Source organism: Ovis aries, chromosome 1 (genome assembly GCF_016772045.2).
Source record: "Ovis aries strain OAR_USU_Benz2616 breed Rambouillet chromosome 1, ARS-UI_Ramb_v3.0, whole genome shotgun sequence".
In the NCBI taxonomy this organism is placed as follows: Eukaryota; Metazoa; Chordata; class Mammalia; order Artiodactyla; family Bovidae; genus Ovis; species Ovis aries.
The window spans coordinates 31,924,932-31,940,748 of record NC_056054.1 but is presented as its reverse complement, the minus strand read 5'-3'; the positions used below and the strand labels follow the sequence as shown (position 1 = coordinate 31,940,748).

The window sequence follows — 15,817 nt, the reverse complement described above, 5'->3', positions numbered from 1 at the left end:
TGGTCCACACCAGCTGTAGCCGAAATGCAGCCTCTGTACACCGGTGCTTGATTAGATCTTGGAGACAGTTTTGGGTGAAGCAGGAAGAAATAGCTTTATTGCTTTGCCAGGCAGAGGGGGCCAGAACAGGCTAATGCCCTCAAAACTGGGTGTCCCTGCCCTGGAGGAGATGGTGAGGATGTGGTCAACTTAGGGACATTCTTCTGACTGGCTGGTAGTGAGGTAATTGGGAGTCAGCATCATTAACCTTCTGGTTCCAACCAGTCTGGGGTCTGTGTGCTGTGGGCACCTTAGTTAACTTCTTCCAGCTGGTGGGAGTTTCAGTACCTGTGAAGCATCTTAAAGGACCTGGCTCAGAATATTATCTGTAGTCCTTGAGGAGGAACTAAAGGTCTTTGACTGTTTCATGGCTAAATTATTATTGTTTTATCTTGCTTGACTGTATTCCTACCATTCTGTATTTTTTCACTTTTCTGATTAAAAAAGGCAGACAGAAGATGTGGGTGGGGGTCTATTCTGAGAAGGCCTCTTAGGGTCCTGCTTGGTTGCACAGCATCCTCACTATCTTTCAAAATGATTGGCTTTTGGGGCTTGCTGTCCATTCTGTCTGAAATGTTCATCCCCCAAGTCTGCATTGTATCACCTTTACCTTTTTAAAAGCTTCTCTAAGTCATATCTCAGTGAGGCCTGCCCTGACTACTCGTTGGGATCTGGTTCCCTTTCCAGCACTTCTTCCCTCTCCACTGTGATTTTCCTCCTCAGCACTTCCCAGCTGTCTGACATATTGCATACATACTGGAGTACCTTATCTAACTGTACCTTGCATTATTGCTCTTCACAGAAACTGTTTTTTAGCTTTTTATTGACTGGGAGATTTTTGTAGAAACTAATGCCTGTGACCAACAATTTCTGTTTTGGCTTAGTTCAGTTCAGCCGCTCAGTCGTGTCTGACTCTCGGCGACCCCATGAATCGCAGCACGCCAGGCCTGCCTGTCCATCACCATCTCCCAGAGTTCACTCAGACTCACGTCCATCCAGTCCGTGATGCCATCCAGCCATCTCATCCTCGGTCATCCCCTTCTCCTCCTGCCCCCAATCCCTCCCAGCATCAGAGTCTTTTCCAATGAGTCAACTCTTTGCATGAGGTGGCCAAAGTACTGGAGCTTCAGCTTTAGCATCATTCCTTCCAGAGAAATCCCAGGGTTGATCTCCTTCAGAATGGACTGGTTGGATCTCTTTGCAGTCCAAGGGACTCTCAAGAGTCTTCTCCAACATCACAGTTCACAAGCATCAATTCTTCAGTGCTCAGCCTTCTTCACAGTCCAACTCTCACATCCATACATGACCACTGGAAAAAACATAGCCTTGACTAGACAGACCTTAGTCGGCAAAGTAATGTCTCTGCTTTTGAATATGCTATCTAGGTTGGTCATAACTTTTCTTCCAAGGAGTAAGCGTCTTTTAATTTCATGGCTGCAGTCACCATCTGCAGTGATTTTGGAGCCCCCCCCCCAAAAAAAAGTCTGACACTGTTTGCACTGTTTCCCCTTCTATTTCCCATGAAATGATGGGACCGGATGCCATGATCTTCATTTTCTGAATGTTGAGCTTTAAGCCAACTTTTTCACTCTCCTCTTTCACTTTCATCAAGAGGCTTTTAGCTCCTCTTCACTTTCTGCCATAAGGGTGGTGTCATCTGCATATCTGAGGTGATTGGTATTTCTCCCGGCAATCTTGATTCCAGCTTGTGCTTCTTCTAGTCCAGCGTTTCTCATGATGTACTCTGCATATAAGTTAAATAAGCAGGGTGACAAGATACAGCCTTGACGTACTCCTTTTCCTATTTGGAACCAGTCTGTTGTTCCATGTCCAGTTCTAACTGTTGCTTCCTGACCTGCATACAGATTTCTCAAGAGGCAGGTCAGGTGGTCTGGTATCCCCATCTCTTTCGGAATTTTCCACAGTTTATTGTGATCCACACAGTCAAAGGCTTTGGCATAGTCAAGAAAGCAGAAATAGATGTTTTTCTGGAACTCCCTTGCTTTTTCCATGATCCAGCGGATGTTGGCAATTTGATCTCTGGTTCCTCTGCCTTTTCTAAAACCAGCTTTAGTTCACAGTTCACGTATTGCTGAAGCCTAGCTTGGAGGATTTTGAGCATTACTTTACTAGCATGTGAGATGAGTGCAATTGTTCAGTAGTTTGAGCATTCTTTTGCATTTTCTTTCTTTGGAATTGGAATGAAAACTGACCTTTTGCAGTCCTGTGGCCACTGCTGAGTTTTCCAAATTTGCTGGCATATTGAGTGCAGCACTTTGACAGCATCACCTTTCAGTATTTGAAACAGCTTCACTGGAATTCCATCACCTCCACTAGCTTTGTTTGTAGTGATGCTTCCTAAGGCCCACTTGACCTCACATTCCAAAATGTCTGGCTCTAGATTAGTAATCACATCATCATGATTATCTGGGTTGTGAAGATCTTTTTTGTACAGTTCTTCCGTGTATTCTTGCCACTTCTTCTTAATATCTTCTGCTTCTGTTAGGTCCATACCATTTCTGTCCTTTATCAAGCCCATCTTTGCATGAAATGTTCCCTTGGTATCTCTAATTTTCTTGAGGAGATCTCTAGTCTTTCCCATTCTGTTGTTTTCCTCTTATTTCTTTGCATTGATCGCTGAAGAAGGCTTTCTTATCTCTTCTTGCTATTCTTTGAAACTCTGCATTCAGATGCTTATATCTTTCCTTTTCTCCTTTGCTTTTCACCTCTCTTCTTTTCATAGCTATTTGTAAGGCCTCCCCAGACAGCCATTTTGCTTTTTTGCATTTCTTTTCCATGGGGATGGTCTTGATCCCTGTCTCCTGTACAGTGTCACGAACCTCAGTCCATAGTTCATCAGGCACTCTATCCATCAGATCTAGGCCCTTAAATCTATTTCTCACTTCCACTGTATAATCATAAGGGATTTGATTTAAATCATACCTGAATGGTCTAGCGGTTTTCCCTACTTTCTTTAATTTCAGTCTGAATTTGATAATAAGGAGTTCATGATCTGAGCTACAGTCAGCTCCTGGTCTTGTTTTTGTTGACTGTATAGAACTTCTCCATCTTTGGCTACAAAGAATATAATCAATCTGTTTTGGCTGGCCAAAAGTTAATTCTCTTATTTCACTAACACTTTGCAGGTTGTCACATTTAGTGGTTATAACTAACACCTGTAAAATCTTTTAATTTTTGTGTAATGTTGTCTTCAATGCACTTTTCTGAAAAAGCAAAGGAGCATACTCTAGCACCATGAGTTTCATTTTCCCTTTACGTATCAGAGTCAATTTCTAAGATTGTTTGTCTTTTTGTTGGTCTAATATTCACATTATCTGAATCAGAACTATATTCTGAAGTACCCTTATCCCCTGAGACACTAATATATATGTTGCTCCAACTATCAGAAAGTATCTGCTTAAAACTCACCGAAAAATTCTCCTTCACTCAAAATTTTGTGATATGTCATTTTAAAAAATGTTTCATTTGTAATATATACCAGGCTGGAACAAAAACCTAACGGAGCAAAATGTGAATGATAATGACAATCATAAGTTGTATAATGAACCCTTCATCAATTTTAAGCTCTAACAGCTTTGCATGGTAATGTTAATTATATCACCCTCTAAAAACACTCTCTAAAACTCTAACACTCTCTAAAAATGTCTTCAGTCAGTAACATCCAGGTAACAAAAGACCTAACCGCTTCCCTGGGGCTCAGTGGTAAAGAATCGCCTGCCAGTGCAGGAGTCATAGGTTCAGTCTCTGGGTCAGGAACATCCCTTGGAGGAGGAAATGGCAACCCACTCCAGTATTCTTGCCTGAGAAATCCCATGAACAGAAAGAGCCTGGAGGGCCACAGTCCATGGGGTCACAAAAGAATCAGATGCGACTTAGCAGCTAAACAACAGTAATGCATGATGTATTAACATATCTCCAGTCAGTAATGTGTTAACAGATTGAAAGTGTGGGGAAACCCTGTGTTGAACAAGTCTACCCTCACCATTTTTCCTACAGCGTTTAGTTACTTCATATTTCTGCGTCACATTTTGATAATTCTTGCAGTTATTTCAAACGCTCCACTAGCAAAAGGATTATGACTCACTGAAGGCTCTGGTGATGGTTAGCATTTTTCAAGTAATAAAGGGTTTTTAAATTAAGGCATGTATTTGTGTTTTTAGACCTAATGCTAATGCACACTTAATCGACTGCAGTGTAGCGCAATCTTAACTTTTATATGCACTGGGAAACCCAAAAAACTCGCGTGACTTGCTTTATTGCGCTGTTTGCTTAATCGCAGAGTCTGGAACCCACAACATCTCTGAGGTCTGCCTGCACTTGACTTTGTCATTTGTTTTTGTCTGTCTTCTGTCACTAGGACAGAAGCCACATTCCCACAACTGAGCAATGCATGGCAAACAGCCTGCAGTCAGTAAATTAAACTCTTTTGACTGAATGAATAAAGAAATGTATTTGGAGTTGGAAGGGGGCGGGTGCTCTGCTTGCATTTCCTTGCTTTGATGGTGTTCATGGCAGAACACGTATGCTTCTCCCCACGTGATCACACCTTGCCAAACCCCTTCTCTGGCAATCACTGAAACTCCTAATTGTGATTCCCAGCTGTGAACTTTGCCCTTCCTTCTTTGTGGGGTGGCTCTGGGCTGGGCAGTTGTCCCTTCAGAAGCTGTTCTTTGCAGGCTGATCATATGGGTAATGTAGCATTTAATTTTTAAAAATCTCTGAGTAGAGCTCGTTATTAGAAATTAATTTGCTCAGGTTCTCGGGTGTTGTTTACTTCTAGTGTGCTGAAGTGTCTCCCCTGGTAGGATCTCTTTCTGTCCTCTGCCTGAAGTTCTAGGGAAATGCTTTCTAGAATGTCACCCTATGCAGCTCAGGTTTTGTAAATTATGTTCTGAGCAGGGGGCACCTTCTGTCTATATCGTGAGCTGAAGTCTAACTCTCCTTTTTTTTTTTTTTAAAGGTTTCCTTTATGCTTTTTGAAATGTTTAAAAAAACAGCTTGTTCTTGGGGCAGGAATTTTGTTAAAGCACATGATACATTAGAAATTGTCTAATAAAATGAAACTGAATAGAAGTGTTTTCTATGGCTTATGTTATAAATGGTGTATATGTTGGACCATGGTGGTGTCAGAAAAGGACTAGGAGTCAGATGACGTGGCTAGTTGTTTTATATAGCTTATCATTTGGGTACTCTGGGCAAAGCGTTCAATCTCTCTAAGATACAGTTCTTATTTGCAAATGAAGTCTCTAGGCCATGGTCTTAATGGCATCCAAGATCCTTTCTAGCTTTAGAGCTCCTGACTGGAAGCCTAACTACTTCAGTCTTAACTTGGATATAGCTGGTTACTAGTACTGGGCCTCTGGGTAAGTCAGCTTCTTTCTCAGAGCTCTAGCTTCTCAGTCTTTCAAAGAGAGACAAAGAGTTTGTGTTTTTTCCAAGGGCATTAGGAGAATTTTATTTGGACACACAAAGGTGAGCATACTTTTTAGCTGTAGAATCCTGATTTATTAGAAGCAACTTCTTACTTTATTGTGATTTCATGGCACTGTGCCAACAGAATGGTTGGATAAAAGGAGATGGAAAGTCATTACATATCAAATTGGCAGTTTTTAAATGGTACTTAGAACATATATGGATGTTATGATTCACTTTTGATTTTTTTTTTTTATTCCCACCTTAAGTTCTTGACTTGAGCTTGGGGAAGGGATTCAGGCATAGCTTTCATTTTCAAAGGAGCATTTTCAAAGGAGTATTTCATGTCCCCGTTTTTAACCACTGAATTTTTTGTGGGTATTTCTCCCTGGAATTCCTGGGGAAAGAGATCTTTTCATGCTTCTTCTGATCATGTATCCCTTCCTCTGTGGACAGATATTAGCAGGTAATACCTACCAAATCACAAATGCCATGTGAATGACTCTTTGCAGGACCTGCTAGCTGCTTTCTGGAAACCTATTGATAGGCACCTGATTGACAATGACTCTGGTGTTTTTTTTTTTTTAATTAATTTATTTATATTTTATTGAAGGATAATTGCTTTACAGAATTTTGCTATCTTCTGGACACTGACTCATTTTTTAAAGATAAGCCTAATTAAAAATCTGGAGTCATTCATTTACCAGTTTGGCTCTTGGAAGTCATTTAGTATTGTTATCTCTATAACAATAGAGTTAACATGGGTATAATTTCTAATATAATGAATATTCCTGATTTAGACTGTACATTTGAAATGATGAATATTCCTAATTTAGACTGTAAATTTGAATGACCAGAGGCTGAAGTTCCCTCCAGGGAGGGAAAAGGCATCATTTTACTGGGGCCAGTGACTCTACTGGCTTGGCCCAGGTGGCTGTTCAAAGGTACAGAGCTCTATCAGACCGGAGGAGGTGTAGCCTGGAGTCAGCAGATAAAGGAGGTGTGGTCTTGGCAGCTGGGAGTGAGAGAGGAGGGTTGGGACCAGCTAACATGCCAGGCATCCTGGCCATAGGGTGCTGCCCTCTTACTCTCATCCCGCCCTCATCCCCATAGTATTAATTTTAACTCTAGATGATCTACAGGAAAACATAAGACAGAGCTAGGTGTCAAGGTATGAAAAACAGATCTTGGAATCCAGAAGACGTGAATTCCAGTCCCATTTTCAACACTACCCAGCTGGCAAACCACTGGCCCATCTCTTCTTGTCCGAACCTGGCGAAATAGGGACAGCAAAGCCTACCTTCCTGCAGTGTCACGTAGATGAAATGAGTGTGTGGACTGGAAAGCAGTTGGCAAAACATCGACAGTCTTTAGAAAGGAAATGTCAAATGAGTGCAGAGATGAAGGGGAGACCGGAGGGTACCCTCTAAAGAGAAGCTAGAGATCTTTTCCTCTTCCTGTTGCTGTGTTCTGACAAGGGTGTGTTGTCTTCCTACCAAATGAAGATGGGAGTGTGGAATAGAGCTGTTTGGGCCTCAGACCTCAGCCTCCACATGGAGCTCAGGCCAGCTCACCTTTGCCTCCCTGCAGAGAGGGCGAAAGGAGTTAATGATAAAATATCAGAAAGTCATTTGAAGGCTTTTAGAAACACTCACCAGATAACATTGCACACATGTAACCATGTAATATCAATTATTCAGAGCTGCATGGTTATGTTATTTATTAATCATAGTGTATGTGTGTGTGTGTTTTCAAATTAGTATTAAAGTCTTGAACCAGAGCCCATTAAAATAAAGAAACTATTGTTGGGGGTGCTTAAGGAAACTAGCAAAATATTTCTTTTAAAACTTTGTTTAAGAGAAGTCTACCCAGAATCCTCATACTTGGCAGGCAGAAATTCATCTAAATTGTTTTCCAAATTTACCAAGTGCTTTCCTGAATAGACAAGGAGCCTGGGGGTATTTCTTGCAGGAGTGATGAGTCGTGAATCCCAATATGAGATGTGTGTAAAAAAAAAAAAAAAGAAAGTCTGTTTAAAGAGGAAAAAGAAGTTTCTGACTGTTTGGCAAAACAGGTTATTTTTAAACTGAGGAAAAATAGGATTGTGGGGATTTCAAAGATTTTTGTGATTTTATTTGTTCATCTATAGGTGGGACTTTCTAACATCTCATTAGCACAGGGGCAAACTGAGATGTAAAAGAAATGGAAGACTGTCCATCACCTCAGGTGGCCTTCATGCTCATCAGGGGACAAGTTGTAGGCAGATCAGAAAGTGGCAATGTATGCAACGCAGGGTGAATGTATGGAAATAGTGTGATGTTGGGAGATAGGTGCACGTGGGTTCTAGATCTGGATCCACCTGGAGCTTGATGTTTCGTCAGTTCCATGCCTCAGTTTCTACTTACTCAAAACAAAGGTAATAAACCTTCCTAGGTTGTGAAGATGAATGAGACAAGGCATGTAGAATGCTGATCACAGAATGTGGCTTGTAGTAGTGTAATCACAACTGTAGTTATAGTTTCCGTTCTTTGTTTCTCCCTTCAGTTTCATGCTCTGTCACAAGAGACATATAGGCTTGACGTTCCTTAGGAATGCTGAAGGCTGTGACTAGCTTTCGTGGGGGAGGAGCCGCCCTTGGACCTTGAACTGGCTGTCTTCTGCCAGCTCTTCCAGGATGCACTCTGCTCTCCCTCTTGCCTTCCTCCCTCTACGTGGACTGCATCCATGGGCTTCCTGGCCTCTTGGCCTCTTCTTAGAAATAGCCAATGCTGAGTTCTAGCAAGAGGCTGGAGGGTGGGCAGGAAGGAGAGTGAAGAAGTCTGTGTGCTTTGCTCAGCTTTTAGGCTTTCTCTTATCTGGGTTGCCTTGGACTTGCTATATCCTAGACTGAATTTCACCACTCCATTTATGGCAATGTTTTCTACTGAGTTTGCTCCCCATTCTGGTCACGCTTCCCTTCTCTTACCCCTTCAAGCCTAAGAGAAGTAACAAGTTCTGCTATTCTAGCCCTGGGATCCTGGCCAATCCTTCAAGGTTAAGCTTCCACTCAGCCCACCCTTGGGCATATAATCTTTGTACTAACTCTTTGCAATAATACTGTCTTCAGTTTGTCATCTGTTTCAGGCTGGGACCTCAAAGAGTGGGCTGTGTTTGATTAGGTGAGGAGGTATGGCATTGGGTAACCAAGGTGTGCTCTGGGGTCTATGACTGATGTAGTGTGGCCACAGCGTGTGTTTCCTTCAAGAAGGATGGACTGGACTGTAAGTCTGGGGAAGATATGCTGGACGAGAGCCTGAAGGTCTGGTTCACATATCAGTCTTCACATCATAGCAGAGATGGTTCTTGGTAATTGTTTCCTGATTCATTTTGACAGGTGTCTATTGAAAAGTTAATAGGTATATGGTATAGGAAATAAATAGCAGAAATTTCTCCCCTTTCCTTCCAAATAATGATATGCAAATGAACTAGAGGGAAGGGAAGGAGAACAATATGGCATGACTCTCTCCTGTACAATTTGCTTATATCATCTTATTTATTCTGCTCAGCTGCCATTAGAGGTAAGGTACAAACTTCAGTGGAGTTGCCAAAGGTCACAGAACTGGGACTTAGTGGAGCCATAATTTGAAAGCCCAAGGCCAGTCTGTGAAATGGTGATGTTCAAGAATTTCCACCGTTGTCAGCTGCAAGATATGAAGAGTGATGCAATTAAGGGTTCAAATGAGAGGTGCAGGCAAGAGCAGCAGGGTGTGAGTCATAGGCTGTTTGTTACAGCCCCACCCCAGGAAGGAGTATGGCATTGTAAGGCCATGCACAGCAGGAATTTCTGCGAGAGTAATCTATGCAGAAGGAGTTCCTCTATAATCTCAGAGTAGTCACACAGCCTGGCATCCCAGACATTGGGGTGTGATTTCATAACAGAAAGGATCCTGGATATCTCTTGGGAACTAGGTCAGCTCATTCCAATTGCACGGGACATCGTTCTCTCTCTGCCATTGGGTTTTCTACTTCTACTGAAAGTGATCCCTGTCTCTCCCCTGCTGCTGCTGCTGCTAAGTCACATCAGTCATGTCCGACTCTGTGCGACCCCACAGACGGCAGCCCACCAGGCTCCTCTGTCCCTGGGATTCTCCAGGCAAGAATACTGGAGTGGGTCTCCATTTCCTTCTCCAATACATGCATGCTAAGTTGCTTCAGTCATGTCCAACTCTGTGCAACCCCATGGGCAGCAGTCCAGCAGTCCATGGGATTCTCCAGGCAAGAATACTGTAGAGGGTTGCCATTTCCTTCTTCTGTCTCTCCCCTAATTGAACATATATTTCTCTGCCTGGTGACTTCTCCACTTCTGCTAACTCATAACTTCTGCTCAGTCTCCGCTTGCTGCCTCAGAGCCTCTTTATGTGTATCTTTTCACTTCTGGCCCTGTTACTTGTGGACAGAATCTGTATTAACAAGTTCAGATTCTTGGGAGAGAGAATATACCCATGTTTTCATAAGTCCATTCTGGATCTGACTCTTTCTGAGAGGCCAAACTGTGACTCTGATCATCCAGTCAGTTGTCCTTGGGTAAGCGATAGACTTAGTCAAAGCTATGGTTTTTCCAGGAGTCATGTCTGGATGTCAGAGTTGCACCATAACGAAGGCTGAGTGCCGAAGAATTGATGCATTCAAATTGTGGTGCTGGACAAGATTCTTGAGAGTCCCTTGGACTGGGAGGCGATCAAACCAGTCAATCCTAGAGGAGATCAGTCCTGAATGTTCACTGGAAGGACTGATGCTGAACCTGAAGCTCCAACACTTTGGCCACCTAATGCGAAGAGCTAACTCATTGTAAAAGACCCTGATGCTGGGAAAGACTGAAGGCAAAAGGGGATGGCAGAGGATGAGATGGTTAGATAGTATCACCAAATCAATGGACATGAATCTGAGCAAACTCCCGGAAATAGTGAAAGACAGAGAAACCTGGCATGTTACAGTTTATACAAAGAGTCAGGCACTATTTAGTGACTGAACACCAATGAAGGATAGACTCTGTGAAGCTGAAAAGTTTGTGCTTTACCCCTAATGGTTGCTAAGCTGGGATTCAGATTAGGGAGTGGACATCTCCAGGAGGGGGCATTATTCTGACTATTCTGGTCCACTTTCTGGCCCCCCCAAATTCACATCAATCCAAATGCAGAATACAGGCAAGGCCTCTCTATGACCTCATCAGTTCAGAAGTCCAGATTCCCATTATCTAAATTATCTAAAATCATATTCCAGTGACTAGGGCATGGACGTCTTTGCGAGGTAGGGTATTTTCCTACCTAACCCCAGCACTTACCACTGTGTGTTAAGCATCTTAAATAAATTATATCATTTAATACACTCACCATATCTGGTGAATATTCTCAGAGCCATTGTATTTTGCAGTGTTCAGAGTGGGGGAATCCAATAAAAGGCCCAGTCATGTGGAACCAGGGAGTGGGTCACAAAGGCCTGGAAACTTGTGAATTCTCTTTACCATTGTGCCTGCATTTCCCTATGTTGCCGCATATTCAGATTACTTGGGGAGATTTTTAAGCATCCCAGTCCCCAGGTGGAACCTTAGAGCAGTTAAATGAGAACCCTGAAATTGGCATATGTGCTCAGTTGCTAAATTGTGTCTGACTCTTTGCAACCCCATGGACTTGAGCCTGCCAGGCTCTTCTATCCATAGGATTTGCCAGGCACCAGTACTCGAGTGGTTGCCATTTCCTCCTCCAGGGGATCTTCCCAATCCAGGGGTGGAACCTGGGTCTCCTGCATTGGCAGGCAGATTCTTTATCACTGAGCCTCCTGGGAAGCCAGAAGTAAATAGTCTTTCCACCTCCTCAGATGATTTCAACGTGCAACAAAGCTTGGGAGCCTCTGCCCTGCGTTGCTTTACTCATCACTAGAGGCGAGTGCTCCAGGGGAAGGGTGCAGATGGTAAGGAAGCCTTCCCCATGGAGGGGCGCTTCAGCTGACAGTCCAAGGCGTTGGCTGGGTGTGACAGTGCAGAGGGTATTGTGTGGATAGGAGACACCTACTAGCAGATGGCAGGCCTCCCTGATAGCTCAGTTGGTAGAGAATCTGTGTTTGCAGTTTGCTCGGTATTTGCTGAATGTGATGGAAGTTTTTTAAGATCCCGTGAGAAGGTTCACATAAATACATTCACAAATCAGGAAACAACGGGAAATATGCTCTCCTTTGTCAGAGCATCCGTCCTCATTTATGGCTTGAGCAAAACACAGACCCACGGTTATCATTGTTGTGGATACGTTTTGTGAGCGAGATAATTGTGGAAATTGGGTTGCTTCCCATCAAGACCGAATCCTTTTGTAGAGAAAATTTGAGCTATCCATGTATTCCATTTTACAGTAATTGAGATTGGACTAGCAAGTCATTAGTGAAGCAAAGGAAAATGATGGGCTCTTTAGTTTTTTTTTTCCAAAGGAAGGTAGAAAAAATTGATGTTTGAGAAGAGAGAGAAGAATTAAAATGGGTTGTCAGTGGTGGGAGGGAACATGCCCATCTCTTGGCTCTCTGGTTAATGAGAGGGTGGCATCTCTGTGCTGAGATCTCCCTTGAGTGCAGCCAGTAGGAAGGTGCCCCCTGCGGTCAGAACAGGCACTGGGATGTAGACCATCTAGGGATGAGCCCATGGCCAGGGCCACCCTGGGTACTGCGCAGCTTGGGGACATCTGTCTCTTTCTCACCCAGCTTACCACTGGCAGATGTTGGTCTGTGTGGTTCTCTCCCCCACTGTCAACTTTGAAGATAATGAAATGCAGCTTGAGCAAAGGAGAGTCAATAACAGCAGTGTATATTTTAGATATATCAGTAGGTGAGGCTGCCAAATGCGATGCTTGCTTATTTAAAATCTGCTTCACTGGGAGGGCCTCATTAAATACTTGTCTTTTCTTTCTGTAAGGCCTCAGGGAATGGCCATAGTTCCAAGTTACTCAGTCACATCATGGAGGAAATGGGGATGATAGTAGAGGGCATTCAGTCTCCAAGAGCAAATGGACATTGTGCCCCGCAACGTCATGTAGCTTGTGTGGTTAAAATGAGGACAGGCATTGGCTAAAAAGCGAGGTGATGAGGGAGGCAGAGTTTAAGGACTGGTGCTGGGGAACAGGTATGAAGACCACCTGAGGCCAGTCCCTATCCCTGGGAGGGTGTAGCAGTCACCAGCCTTTGATTCATCTCTCTCTGTAACTCGTCCATGTAGTCTTCTGTGTACCGGGTAGGTGCTTAGAAACGTATGTAGAATTGATTTGGTTTACAACCAGTAACTTGCCGGCTACGTGCTGAAGGAGTTAGAGGTATTTGTTCTTTGAGTATCTTTGGAAAGAACAATTGAAGAGCATAAGCTTTTTAACACAGGGGCTCCGCTGATGCAAGCAGTCTCCCAGTTGGTCCCCTTGTCCCCACCATCATTGGTCTACAGCCCCAGGGCGATTCCTAGGTTAGCATCTTCTTGAAAGAACTGACTGTGTCAGCCACTCCCCTCTTCAATCACTGTGGTAGCCCTCTGTCACCTGCTGGTGAGGTGAAAGTCGCTCAGTCGTGTCCAACTCTTTTCGACCCCATGGACTATACAGTTCATGGAATTCCCCAGACCAGAATACTGGAATGGGTAGCCTTTTCCTTCTCCAGGGGATCTTCCCAACCCAGGGATCAAACCAGGGTCTCTTGCATTGCAGGCGGATTCTTTACCTTCTGAGCTATCAGGAAGGCCTGTCATCTGCTAGTAGATGTTTCTTTAATCACTTCTTTCCCTCACTAATGAATCAATTTGAAGTTTGCACCTGGCAGCAGCATGTGAATTTTTAGAGACAAAAATTTATATACATATGCTACTGTGAATCTTCATGTTAAAGGAGTAAACTATCTATTTTTCATATTAAAATAATTATAAGTAGCGATTACAGAGATTGATGTCTTCACTCCAGTAGACTTTTTTTCAGTCCTGCCTGGGGTCTCCGGATTACCCATTTTACAGATGAATAAATTGAGGCTTAGACTAGGTTGATAGCTTAAGTGCCTAAAAGTACATAAGCGGTCAGTGGGAGAGTAAGGCAAGAGTCCAACCCAGCCCTCAGCTATTGCTTTAGATTCTGCCAGTTTCTGATACATTTTTGTAGAATCATAGGTAAAGATTTTAGAAGATTGGTTAGAAGTCAGGCCCCAAGAATTGAAAACACTAATGGAATTGTTTTAAGCTTATACACTTTTTCTGATCCTCTATTAGTTTATGTAATGAATTTTCATGGTGCGGTAAATACTCAATGAAACTGTGTGATCCATTAGTTAAATGAAATGTTCCTAAGTATGCTGTGTTGCTGTCACATAAATTCCTTCAATATTGCTGAAATCTGGTTCTGACTTTTGTGAGCTTTGAGTTTGATTAAAGAAACACCTTCTGTTCCTCCTGTCATCTCCTTACTAAAGGATGTCAGATACCTGAGTAATAACAGTACCTGCCTTCTGGAGTGGAGCATTTTATTTTCCCCAAAGTACTTTCACGTTAGTTTCATTTATTCCTGTTCATTTAATCCCATGAATTATAGCTCACATTATCCCATTTTACAGATGAGTAAACTGATGGACTATTTAGGTTTTTTCATTCTAGATCTGCCCTAGAAATGTCAGACCACCAGATAACTGTATAGCAAGATCCCAGTGGTTTATTTTTCAAGTTAAAAGAAAGCATGCTTTGTTCAGAGAGAGTTTAAAACAACTTGAGTCAGATTGTTTTGACTGTATTTAAAAATACTACTGCTATTATGCTTTAGGGGCTTCCCTGGTAGCTCAGCTGGTAAAGAATCTGCCTGCAAGGCAGGAGATCCCAGTTTAATTCCTGGGTCAGGAAGATCCCCTGGAGAAAGGGATAGGCTACCCACTCCAGTATTCTTGGGTTTCCATGGTGGGCTCAGACAGTAAAGAATCTACCTGCAATGCGGGAGACCTGAGTTTGATCCCTGGGTTGGAAAGATCCCTTGGAGGAGGGCATGGCAACCCACTCCAGTATTCTTGCCTAGAGATTCTCCATGAAAAGAGAAGCCTGGCGAGCTACAGTCCATGGGGTCACAAAGAGTCGGACATGACTGAGTGACTGAGCGCATTATGCTTTAGTATTATACTCTTCACATAAGTTAAGGAACACTGAAAATTCCCTGTTGGATTTTTTTTTTTTTTAAGAGAGAGACAGTGCTGATGTTCATGTCCATGGGACCATACACTGTTGATTTTATGAACACCTGTAGACCCTTTTCATTTTGTTTCTGGCTTGAGGTTATTTGGGCATGGCCTTTGTGGAACCTGTAACTGATCATATGTCCTTTTTCGCTCTGTCCTCTAGGACTGTCAATAAATTTACAGCTTATTTTCTGCAACCTCGATTGTTTTTGTGTCCTATTCTTTTTTCTACCTCTAGCTTCATTTCCAATTCTTTGTTGCCCTTCACTCCAGTTTTCTTCATTCATTAATTTTATCCTTTTCTGGAGAATGATTGTATATAAAACTTTATATAAGCTCCCTGACTTCTTTTTATTTATTTTTTCTTAATGTCAGGTGAACATAACCAACAAGCAACACAATGAACATGATGTCTCAGGCCAAGAGAGGCCTCCTACTTCTCTGATTTTTTCCATCCTTTTCTGACATATACAGCTGTGGCAAAACAGGTCTGCTGTGAGGCTGTTAATTTATCAACTTTGTGGCCTTCAGGGTTTTAAACCTAGGATATGTTCTATCAATGTAGGTATCTTTCTGGATGGGTTTGGTCTAAGCAAATGATGGCTATGAGGATGGTGCTATTTTATCAGTAGAGAGATGTACTACCTTGAGATATCCTACCACGGTTTTTATAGCCTTTGTACTTCTGATATCCCTGGCAGAATTAAATAAGCACTGCCATTGGGCTCCACAAAACCTTGCTCTTTCCTATTCTCTTGACCCTGAAAAGAAGGATTATAGAGAAGGAGCAAATTTTAGGCAGTTTCCAAATGGAATATATCAGATCAGTTAGCCCTTGACATTAAAAAAATAGAAAAAGGGTTGACAGTTTAAAGTCATAGTCCCAGGCATGGAGAGGGAGATGGTCCAACAAAGGCTAACTCTGGCTACATAATTAGCGCTACCAACCAGGGTTCTTGGCCTCTTTAATCAATAGAAATTGATCAGAGGCCAGACAAGAAATCCTTTATTGGGGTACCTGCTGCAGCAGGGGTGAACAAACAGTAGGTTCCCTTGCTGGCTGGCTCCCAGAGAGGGGCAAGCTTTTTCCTTATATGGAGTGAGGATAGGGGTGTGTCCAGGGGTCAGGCTGGGTAGATGGCTT

The 15,817-nt window shown here is 42.8% G+C and overlaps 1 protein-coding gene across 9 annotated transcripts in view; it reads left to right on the top strand.

The window, feature by feature from the left end:
* Positions 1 to 15,817, top strand: part of DAB1 (DAB adaptor protein 1) — a 1,363,191-nt gene that overhangs the window by 1,029,064 nt on the left and 318,310 nt on the right. For 4 of the 9 annotated variants that reach the window (XM_027970651.3, XM_060409735.1, XM_042248642.2 and 1 more), the window contains exon 1: positions 4,707 to 4,749. The exons of the other annotated variants lie outside the window; for them this stretch is intronic. The gene's annotated coding sequence lies outside the window, so the exon portion shown is untranslated. Of the gene's footprint in view, positions 1 to 4,706; positions 4,750 to 15,817 lie in introns of those variants that run through there. 9 annotated transcript variants of the gene reach the window in all.